The sequence below is a fragment of the Octopus sinensis genome, linkage group LG4, assembly GCF_006345805.1.
Source record: "Octopus sinensis linkage group LG4, ASM634580v1, whole genome shotgun sequence".
NCBI classification, from domain to species: Eukaryota; Metazoa; Mollusca; class Cephalopoda; order Octopoda; family Octopodidae; genus Octopus; species Octopus sinensis.
In genome coordinates this window covers 17,493,735-17,504,793 of record NC_043000.1, presented here as the reverse complement: position 1 = coordinate 17,504,793, position 11,059 = coordinate 17,493,735, and the positions used below count along the sequence as shown (strand labels likewise).

The 11,059-nt window shown below is 35.9% G+C and overlaps 1 protein-coding gene across 1 annotated transcript in view; it reads left to right on the top strand.

The window, feature by feature from the left end:
- LOC115210252 (serine/threonine-protein kinase WNK1) overlaps positions 1–11,059 on the top strand; it is a 76,342-nt gene that overhangs the window by 2,280 nt on the left and 63,003 nt on the right. The gene's annotated exons all lie outside the window — the stretch shown is intronic.

Here is an 11,059-nt window from a genome sequence, read left to right as displayed (position 1 = left end):
AAACCATGGGCCATTGTTCTCCACATATGTATATATATGTGGTGTTGATATGTAATAATATATGTATATATGATAATAATAATATGAGGGAATATTATTCCTAACTTACAGGGAAAAATTCAATTCAGAAATACTACATCAAATTTCAGAAAATATAATATATATATATAAATTAGAAAAAAAAACACATTTTATCAATTTAATAATGAAAAAATTAAATTATACCATTTAGAAAAATTTCCTCTTATGGAAAGATTAAATATAAGATAAAACATATACCAATGATTAAGTAATGTGTAAAATAATAAATAAGAAGTATATATTTTGTAGAATAACTACACATGTTTCGAGGCTATATTTAAGAAATGATAATAGTAAAATCACTTCAATATAGTCACTCATCAGGTTAAAGATAAAAACAATAAAATAATTAATTAGATAAATTAATAAATATACGTATATAATCTTGTAAAATACAAAATATCTTAACAAATATATTCTTGTTTAAATAAAAAATAGATTAAAAAATAAGATACGATTAATTAAAATATTTAAAACATATATATATATATAAAATACCTGATATACATTAAGTGAAAACTAAATGCTATATACATATATATGTATATATATATTTATATATGTATATGTGTGTGTGTATATATATACACACATATACATATGTATATATATAATCAAAATGGATAATACCATACCAAATCCTGGTGCCTTTAACTTAAGTACCATATTCATCTGAATCTAAATTTTCGCTGAACTTACAATACTATATATATATGTCTGTGTGTACATATATATATATATATATATATATATATATATATATCACACACATGTGACACGTAACAAACACCATCCGATCGTGGCCGTTGCCAGCCTTGCCTGGCCTCCGTGCCGGTGGCACATAAAAAGCACCATCTGAGCGTGGCCGTTCGCCAGCCTCTTCTGGCACCTGTGTTGGTGGCACATAAAAAGTACCCACTACACTCACAGAGTGATTGGCGTTAGGAAGGGCATCCAGCTGTAGAAACACTGCGAGATCTGACTGGCCTGGTGCAGCCTTCGGGTTTCCCAGACCCCAGTTGAACCGTCCAACCCATGCTAGCATGGAAAGCGGACGTTAAACGATGATGATGATACATACATATACATGTATTTATATATATAAATACACATAATTGTATATACAGATATATACAGTCATCTCTCTTGCACACCGCATCTGATGCTTCTTAGGTCCAACTCTCAAGGTACTTACACTCTGTCGAGTATGCACATTGACATTACACATCCAGCGGAGCATACTGTCTTCATTCCTTGCAAGTTTATGCATGTCTTCAGCAGTCACAGCCCATGTTTCACTGCCATGTAGCATGGCTGTTCATACACGTGCGTCATACAGTCTGCCTTATACTCTGGGTGAGAGGCCCTTTGTCACCAACAGAGGTAAGAGCTCTTTGAACTTTGCCCAGGCTATTCTTATTCTACAGGTATACTTTCAGCGCTTTCTCCCCCGCTACTGACTTGGTCACCTAGGTAACGGAAGCTATCAACTACTTCTAGCTTTCCTCCCTGGAATGTGGCGGAAGATGTTCTCTCCACATTTTTAGTGTTTATTGCTCCAGAGCTTCAGCCACATACAAAAACTATCTTCCCAGTTACCCTTCCTTTGATATTGCTGCACCTCTTATGTATCCATAGCTTACACTGGGCACATCTTATATATATGTATGTATATATGTGTATATAGATATTGATGTATGTAGATATATAGATGTTGGTATATGTAGATATATAGATGTTGGTATATGTAGATATATAGATGTTGGTATATGTAGATATATAGATGTTGGTATATGTAGATATATAGATGTTGGTATATGTAGATATATAGATGTTGGTATATGTAGATATATAGATGTTGGTATATGTAGATATATAGATGTTGGTATATGTAGATATATAGATGTTGGTATATGTAGATATATAGATGTTGGTATATGTAGATATATATAGATGTTGGTATATGTAGATATATATAGATGTTGGTATATGTAGATATATTATAGATGTTGGTAATGTAGATATATATAGATGTTGGTATATGTAGATATATATAGATGTTGGTATATGTGATATATATAGATGTTGGTATATGTAGATATATATAGATGTTGGTATATGTAGATATATATAGATGTTGGTATATGTAGATATATATAGATGTTGGTATATGTAGATAATATAGATGTGGTATATGTAGATATATATAGATGTTGGTATATGTAGATATATATAGATGTGTGGTATATGTAGATATATATGATGTTGGTATATGTAGATATATATAGATGTTGGTATATGTAGATATATATAGATGTTGGTATATGTAGATATATATAGAGTTGGTATATGTAGATATATATAGATGTTGGTATATGTAGATATATATAGATGTTGGTATATGTAGATATATATAGATGTTGGTATATGTAGATATATATAGATGGTGGTATATGTAGATATATATAGATGTTGGTATATGTAGATATATATAGATGTTGGTATATGTAATATATAGATGTTGGTATATGTAGATATATAGATGTTGGTATATGTAGATATATAGATGTTGGTATATGTAGATATATAGATGTTGGTATATGTAGATATATAGATGTTGGTATATGTAGATATATATAGATGTTGGTATATGTAGATATATATAGATGTTGGTATATGTAGATATATATAGATGTTGGTATATGTAGATATATATAGATGTTGGTATATGTAGATATATATAGATGTTGGTATATGTAGATATATATAGATGTTGGTATATGTAGATATATATAGATGTTGGTATATGTAGATATATATAGATGTTGGTATATGTAGATATATATAGATGTTGGTATATGTAAATATATATAGATGTTGGTATATGTAGATATATATAGATGTTGGTATATGTAGATATATATAGATGTTGGTATATGTAGATATATATAGATGTTGGTATATGTAGATATATATAGATGTTGGTATATGTAGATATATATAGATGTTGTGGATATATGTAGATATATATAGATGTTGGTATATGTAGATATATATAGATGTTGGTATATGTAGATATATATAGATGTTGGTATATGTAGATATATATAGATGTTGGTATATGTAGATATATATAGATGTTGGTATATGTAGATATATATAGATGTTGGTATATGTAGATATATATAGATGTTGTATATGTAGATATATATAGATGTTGGTATATGTAATATTATAGATGTTGGTATATGTAGTATATAGAAGATGTTGGTATATGTAGATATATATAGTTGGTATATGTAGATATATATAGATGTTGGTATATGTAGATATATATAGATTTGGTATATGTAGATATATATAGATGTTGGTATATGTAGATATATATAGATGTTGGTATATGTAAATATATATAGATGTTGGTATATGTAGATATATATAGATGTTGGTATATGTAGATATATATAGATGTTGGTATATGTAGATATATATAGATATTGGTATATGTAGATACATAGATGTTGAAAAATCCTAATCTTGTGGGAAAGCAGGTATTAAGTGGTGATAATGATGCCCATAGGCATGACTGCGCTTGCAAGACTAAATGTATAAAGAAAATACATTCATGAGTGAGTGAACAAATGAAAGTACCACTCAATATATTTGGTTGGAATAACTTGTATTCTTTGTACATCTTGATGTGGGCATGTCATTAACCCATGAAGCTGAGTGAACCAGTTCATCATCTTTGTTGTCATCATTTAATATCCATTTTCTATGCTGGCATGGGTTGGACAGTTTGACAGGAACATGCAAGTCAAAATACTACAGCCTGTTTTGGCATTGTTTCTATGGCTGGATGCCAACCACTTTGCTGAGTGTACTGGATGCTTTTTATGTGGCACCAATAGCAGTGAGGTCACCGAGCAACTTGCAGGACCAGACTCTTCAATTGGTGAGTGCTGGGGTAGTATTGAAAAACAGAATGATGTGCATTAGAAGAGAGATATGGCTACCGCAGATGGAGAAGATAAGGATGAAGATGTAACAGAGAGGGGGGCAGGGGCCATACATCCAAGTTACAGGGTGGTGTACATAGTGGAGTGGACTAGGGGTTGGAAAGGGTGATTAGATTGGTGAATTTATAAGATTTTGGACGTTTAGGAGCTAGAGGTGGTGGGCTTATCAGTGGCATATTGTGTTCAGGGAGGTGGGCATGTGAGGGAGACTGGAGAGGTGTGGGGGTGAAGAACATTAATGGTAAGCATGGGTAGGTTGTAGGAGAGGGAATGGGTTATGAACATGGATTTTGCTTTGCTAAATGGGGGTCTTGTAAAGCACAGCATATCACCAGTTGTCTCAGTCTGTCGTTATCTCTGTGTAGATCAACATCTCAAGATGATTTCTCACCAATTCATTCCACACTTCTTTGGTCTTCCTCTTTCTCAGGTTCCCTTCTCATTTAGAGATCAGCACTTCTTTATGCAGTTGCCCTCTTCTATATACATCACACGACCATACCAGTGCAATCTTTTCTCTTGTGCACTATAACTGATGTCTCTTAGAATTTCTCTTTCAAAACAACTTGTCATACTTGCACACTAACATTGCACATCCAGCAGAGCATGTTGACTTCATTTCCTTCAAGCGTTTGCATGTCCTCTGCAATCACAGCCCATGTTTCACTGCCCAATAGCATATATGTCTGTACACAGGCATCATATTGTCTGCCTTTCATTCTAACAGGTCCTTTGTGACCAACAAAGGTAATAGCTCTCTGAATTTTTTCCAGCTGGTTCTTATTCTAGCAACTTTGCTTTCAGAGTAATCTCCACTGCTGCTAATTTAATTACTGAGGTAATAAAAACTATCTACTACCTCCAAGGATATTCTTGTACATCCTTTCTGTTCATTGTACCTGCACATTTACCACACACAAAAACTACTTTCTCTGTTAACCTTCCTGTGATACCATTGCACCTGTTATGTATCCATATCTTGCACTGGGTACATTAAATAAAATTTATACTTACACTTTTTCTACATATTGAGCAGAGCCATTTCTCTGAAGGGATTAATAATTTGTCTGAATTCCATACCTGAAATTTCTTCTCTAACTCTAGTAAGAGATTCAGCTATAAGAACAAGGTCATCAGCATAGAGAAGCTTCCAAGGGCAACCAGTCTTAAATTCTTCAGTTATGGCCTGGAGGTTCATGATAACAAGAGGAACTGAGAACTGATCCTTGGTGAACTCCTGCCTGCTAACTTACACCTTACTGACAGGCTTGCACAGCTCTCATCAACCAAACATTTACTCCTAGCTTCCACATCAGTGAATGAGGGACTCAGCCAAAGGCTTTTCTGTGTCAACAAATGCCAAGTACAGCAGTTCTTCTTTTGGTAAGTGCTTCTCCTGCAGTTGCCTTATTACTAAGACAGCATCTGTATTGGCACCTTGGTAGAATGTCTTCTACTACAGCCCCAGGTTGACCTAAAGTCTTGTGAATTGATTCGATAAGCAGAAACTGAAAGAAATCTTTCATATGCATGTGTGTTTGTGTCTCTTTGCCTTGACATCAGTTGTATATGAATGTCACCACCAACCAGTGTTATTAGTTTCCAGCCTTCCAGGAAAATGTCTGGTCATGGAGAAATACTGCCTCTTTTTGGAAATAGATGATTATCTGACTCAAAAATTCTGTTAGACCCATGCAAGCATAGAAAAATAGCCATTAAAACAGTTATGATTTTATATATATATATATATATATATATATACGCATGCACACACTTTTGTGCTGAAATGCATATTACAAAACTAGTTAGGGCTGTGTGCTGGTCATTTCAAATTTCCATCTACTTACAATGTACACTTTAAATCTGGATTTAGTGAAAGTGCCTCAAATAGTTGAATATACACAGAAAACAAGATATTCAGATTTCAAATCCTTCATTATGATTGTTTCATCTAAGATGGAGATATTGATGTATAAAAATGGATTAAAAGTATTGCCCTTATTGTAAAATTCATGTTTATACCAAAGTGCAAATAATGACAGATGTGATAAATCAGGATATAAATAATTGTAAAATGATAGAGAATAGCAATTGAAACAAAATCAAAAATTAAAGAAATACAAAAATGATATATAGAAATTTAAAATATGAGTAAAAATAAGCAAATAAAGATAAAGACAGGAGGCAAAGAAAATAAATTTACAAGATAATATCCCTACCAAACAATAAGGAATGAAACAACTCAAAAATATTGAACAATATATAAGGTATAAAAGAATAAAACAAATACAAAATAATAAAAGGAAAAAATAGTGAAAATATGTATGTGTGTGTGTGTGTGTCAGCTGTTCATGGATTGGATTTTGGCTATCTGAGAGGCCATGCTCAAATGTCAGTTTTGCCATAGTTTCTACAGCCGGCTGACCACTTCACAGTGCACTGGGTGCTTTTTGCATGACAGCAGCACAGGTGAGGTCACCTTGCAACTTGCAGCTTTATTCCTTTTATGCCTAAAAGGGCCCCTGTTATGTGTGTGTGCACAGGAATGGCTGTGAGGTTGAAATTTGCTTCCCTATAAAATTGCTTCAGATTCAGACTGGCTGCTTGTTACCTTAGGCAAGTGATTTTTTTTTATTGTAGCTTGGGCAGATCAAAGCCTTGTTAGATTTGTTTTTTTGGAAACTGAAAGAAGTCTGTTGTGTTACCATCATACAAGAAGATTCTCTCATTTTCAGTTTTCCATGAAACATCCAACCATGGAGAAATCTTGCTTGGTATCAGGTGACAGGAACAGCATCTGTGTTTAGAAAATTTGTGTCAACAAATCCCATCTGACCCATACAGGCATGGAAGAGTGAACATTAAAACAATGATGATGATATATGACTATAGCTTTAGGTATTGGTCCAAGGTGCCACACAGCTACACCTGAGCCTGTATATATAATTGTTTAATGTGTGTATATAGTGGAAGTCAACATTTGAACAAATAAAACCACTTCTTAGACCCATTTCACTCAATGAAACATCTTAAGTTTGGTCTCCTTGTTGGTATCTCTTATGGCTCCTAAGATCTGCAAGGTACTTACAAATTATTCCACACCAACCACAAGTCAACCAGCAGGAGCCTGACCATCTGAGTGCTGGGACCTACTATACCAAGTGAGTCTACTGACCACCCCTCACACTGCTATACTATGTACATGAGAGATCATGCTGGATATTACATTAGCAGATGGGGACACATCCATGACCATACTTGTGGCTGAGTTGGCCTGCCTTTGAACAGACATGATCACACTTTACCCAAGAGACTCTTTTGTGTCCCTCCCAGGAAGAGGGTTCACATCCTCAGTGTATGCAACTCTCTTGTTCTTGAATTCTTTAACACTGGTAGCAATCAAATTCTTCTACAGATCTTCCTGGTTGTTAATATCAATTTGGTCTCTTAGTGTGCATGCACACACACACACATAGGTTCAGACTTAGCTGTGTAGAACTTTGGGCAAATGTAGGTGTAGCTGTGTGGTTAAGAAGCTTACTTTCCAACTATGTGATCTTAGGTTCAGTCCCACCGCACAGCACATTGGGCAAGTGTCTTAAACTATATAGCACTGGGGTGTCAACAAAAACCTTGTGAGTGAATTTGTTTGATGGAAATTAGAAGAAACTTGTTGTTCCCTTGTCTTGATGTCATATGATGGTTGTATCAGGTCATCCCATAAGTAATGTCGTTTTCCTGACCATTCTTGTTGAAACATGCTCTAACACATTTAAACAAGACTTTTTCACAGGTACATAAATACCACAGAGCAAGGAAAGCTTCGTTTAGATAGATTCTGGCTTGCAGACACACAAATAATAACTTGTTGCTTTAATAGCCCTTCATGAAAATAGAGGTCACAGAAGAGCACAATAGACACATCATGTTTTGCAAATATAAAAAAGGCAACAATGCAACAAATGCTATAAAAAATATGCAAGAAGGGTATGGTGAAGGTGTTTTGAATATTTGCAAGTGCCAACAATGGTTACAGAAATTTCGACATGGGGACTTTAGCTTGGAAGCTGCCGTTCTGGATACCCTGTTTCTTTTGATAACGATGTAGTGAAAGCTGCTACTGGATGAAATCCATATGCAACTGTTGAAGAGCTAGCAGAAGAGGTTAATTCATTGTCATCAACTGTCCATCACCATTTGCAACAACTTGGAATTATGTCTAGGCCTGACAAGTGGGATCCGCATGGACTGAGTGAAAACAATTAAAAAGAATGTGTCAATATCTGCACTGCTTGTTATTCACACGTAGAAACAAATCTCCACTTTTGAACTGCCTAGTGACCAGTGATGAAAAGTGGATACCCTATAAGAATGGTAAATGCCAACATCAATGGGTTCAATCAGGAAAACAAGCAAGATCCCATCCAAAACAAGATCTTCATCATCAGAAAGTTTTAAGCATTTGGTAGGACATGTCTTACAGGCAGTGTTGTTTGTTTCCAGTCTTTGATGCAAAACATGTCTGCCCATGTGGAGCTATTATTTTACCGGGAAACCAGTCAGGATTGGTGACAGGAAAAGCATCTGGCCAAGAAAACCTGCTTCAACAGATTCTGTCTGACCTATGCAAACCTGGAAATGTGGATATTAAATGATGATATATGTATCTAAGGACACCTGTGTGTGTACAATCATTTAAATGTTCACATTTCCATGGTTGCATTAGTTAGAGAGGAGGTTCCTATGGCCAGATGTCCTTTCTGTCACCAAGCCCCTGTTTCCTTGTCAGGTAAAAACCTTCCAGTCTCTCTATCGAACAGCAAAGTTCAGACATGCTTACACGGAGAACTAAAAATGAACAACTCTTTTTCTTACAAAGAAGGCACATGTCAAGAAACCAGAACATAGTTTCACAGTGGACTGCAAGCAAATGACATCTTTTGTGAGACCACTGTTTACAAACAAGCTAGTGAAACTTTTGGACAAGAGAGAAATACAAATACACTGGGGCAGACATAGGCATGCATATAGGAAGGGCATCCAACTGTAGAAACCCTACTAAAATAGACAACAGAGCCTGGTATTGTCAGCTCCTTTTAAACTATCCAACCCTTGCCAGCGTAGAAGATGGATGTTAAATGATCCACGCATAATGGGTTTTCTTCTACAAAATCCACTCACAAGCCTTTAGAAGAAAACACTTACCTAGTGTACCATGCAGTGGACTGAAACGGAACCATATGATTAGGAAGAAATCTTCTTAACTACACAACCATGCCTGTGCCAATTTATATATGTGATCTGAGCAATAAGACTGTTGCCATAGTAATGAAGTTAAAGCATGCAGAGTGATCTCAACACAAATCAAGATCTTGTGCAACTGAAACCCATGTGTCTTGATTAGCTGAAAGCAGTTTGGGCACAAACTTGGCAAACACTTGTCTCATACCCAAATCTTCAGTGATAATAGATTGAACTGAACCGTAACTAATCTGCATATCCTGATAAGTCATGGAAGGTGATTTGACAATTTCCCCTCACAGCTACATGCACATCTGCAATGTTTTTCTCAGTTCTCCTGGTTGCCGATCTTCCAGAACATTTATCACTATTGACATTTTTTCGGTCATCTTGGAAACATCTGAACCACTTGTACACTCGTGTGCAGCTCATACACTCCCCTCTGTACACTTTCTGCAACTTTACATAGGCCTCTGAGCAGGTATCGCCATGACAGCTTTCTCTCTCATGGTCAATGCAATAATCATGTGCTACACACATTCCTTCTGAGCACTGTTGTAAACAGCAGAAGTGAGCTAGAATGTTAAAACTGTGTTCAAGATCAATCTGTGCCTAGCGGCTTCACTCCGCGTGCTTTAGCTTTGTTATTATGGCAACAGTCTAGATACTTATTGATCAGACCCTGTAATCAATGAACGTTTGCTTTCCATTCTGGTTTGGTTTGGATCATTTGACAGCTGGTGAACCAGGAGACTGCACCAAGCTCCAGTGTCTACTTTGACATAGCTTCTTTGGTTCGATGTTTTTCCTAACACCAACCACTTCACAGAGAGGACGAGATGTTTTTTATGTGGTACTGGCACAAATGAGTAACCAAGTAACTTGCAAGACTGCTTAACTGAGTGGGAAATGGAATTAAAGGAGGTGGCTTTCTACCAGATAATGAGGTTAAGGTATAATAGAGGGACAAGATTAGGTGTCTTGTTGTTGGGGAGATACATGGTTACTCCAGTTGGAAAAGAGATGGTGAAGGTGTGTTAGGACTTACCCTCAAATTGTAGGAAGGTGAATATAAATGGTATGTGTAGGGGATAGAGGGAAATGCAGTGAGTGGTAAACATGGGTGGAGGTGTGGTCAGTCTTGAATATTTTTGGTATATCCAGTTTGTATATTGATGGGTTTACATGCAGTGTGTTTGTGCATAGTTAAGGAATGTGCACAATTGCTGACAGAACTTCAGAGTTGAAATGTGCAGTACATAAGGCTCTTCCTTCTTTCTAATGAGGCTAGTATGCTCCACTGGATGTGTAATGTAAGTGTACGTCTTTGACAATGCTTGTGCTTTGAGAGAGAAGTTAGACATAAGAGGAATTAGTTGCTGTGTGCAAGAGAGGAGACTGCACTGGTTTGGTCATGTGATGTGGATGGATGCCAACAGCTCCATAAAGAAGTGCCAGTTTCTCAAAGTAGATGGAACACATGGAAGTCGGAGACCCAGGAAGACATGAGATGAAGTGCTGAAGAATGACCTCAAGATGCTGAACCTTTCAGGTGAGATGACTTGGACCGAGATGCCTGGCACTTTGTTGTACTCTGTAGCCGAAGTGTTAAGACTGGTCCCCATGGTGGTGAGGATTGATCTGTAAGAGTCCTGTGCCAGTGTCACATAAAAGCACCCAGCACACTTTATAAATCATTTGCATTAGGAAGGGCATCC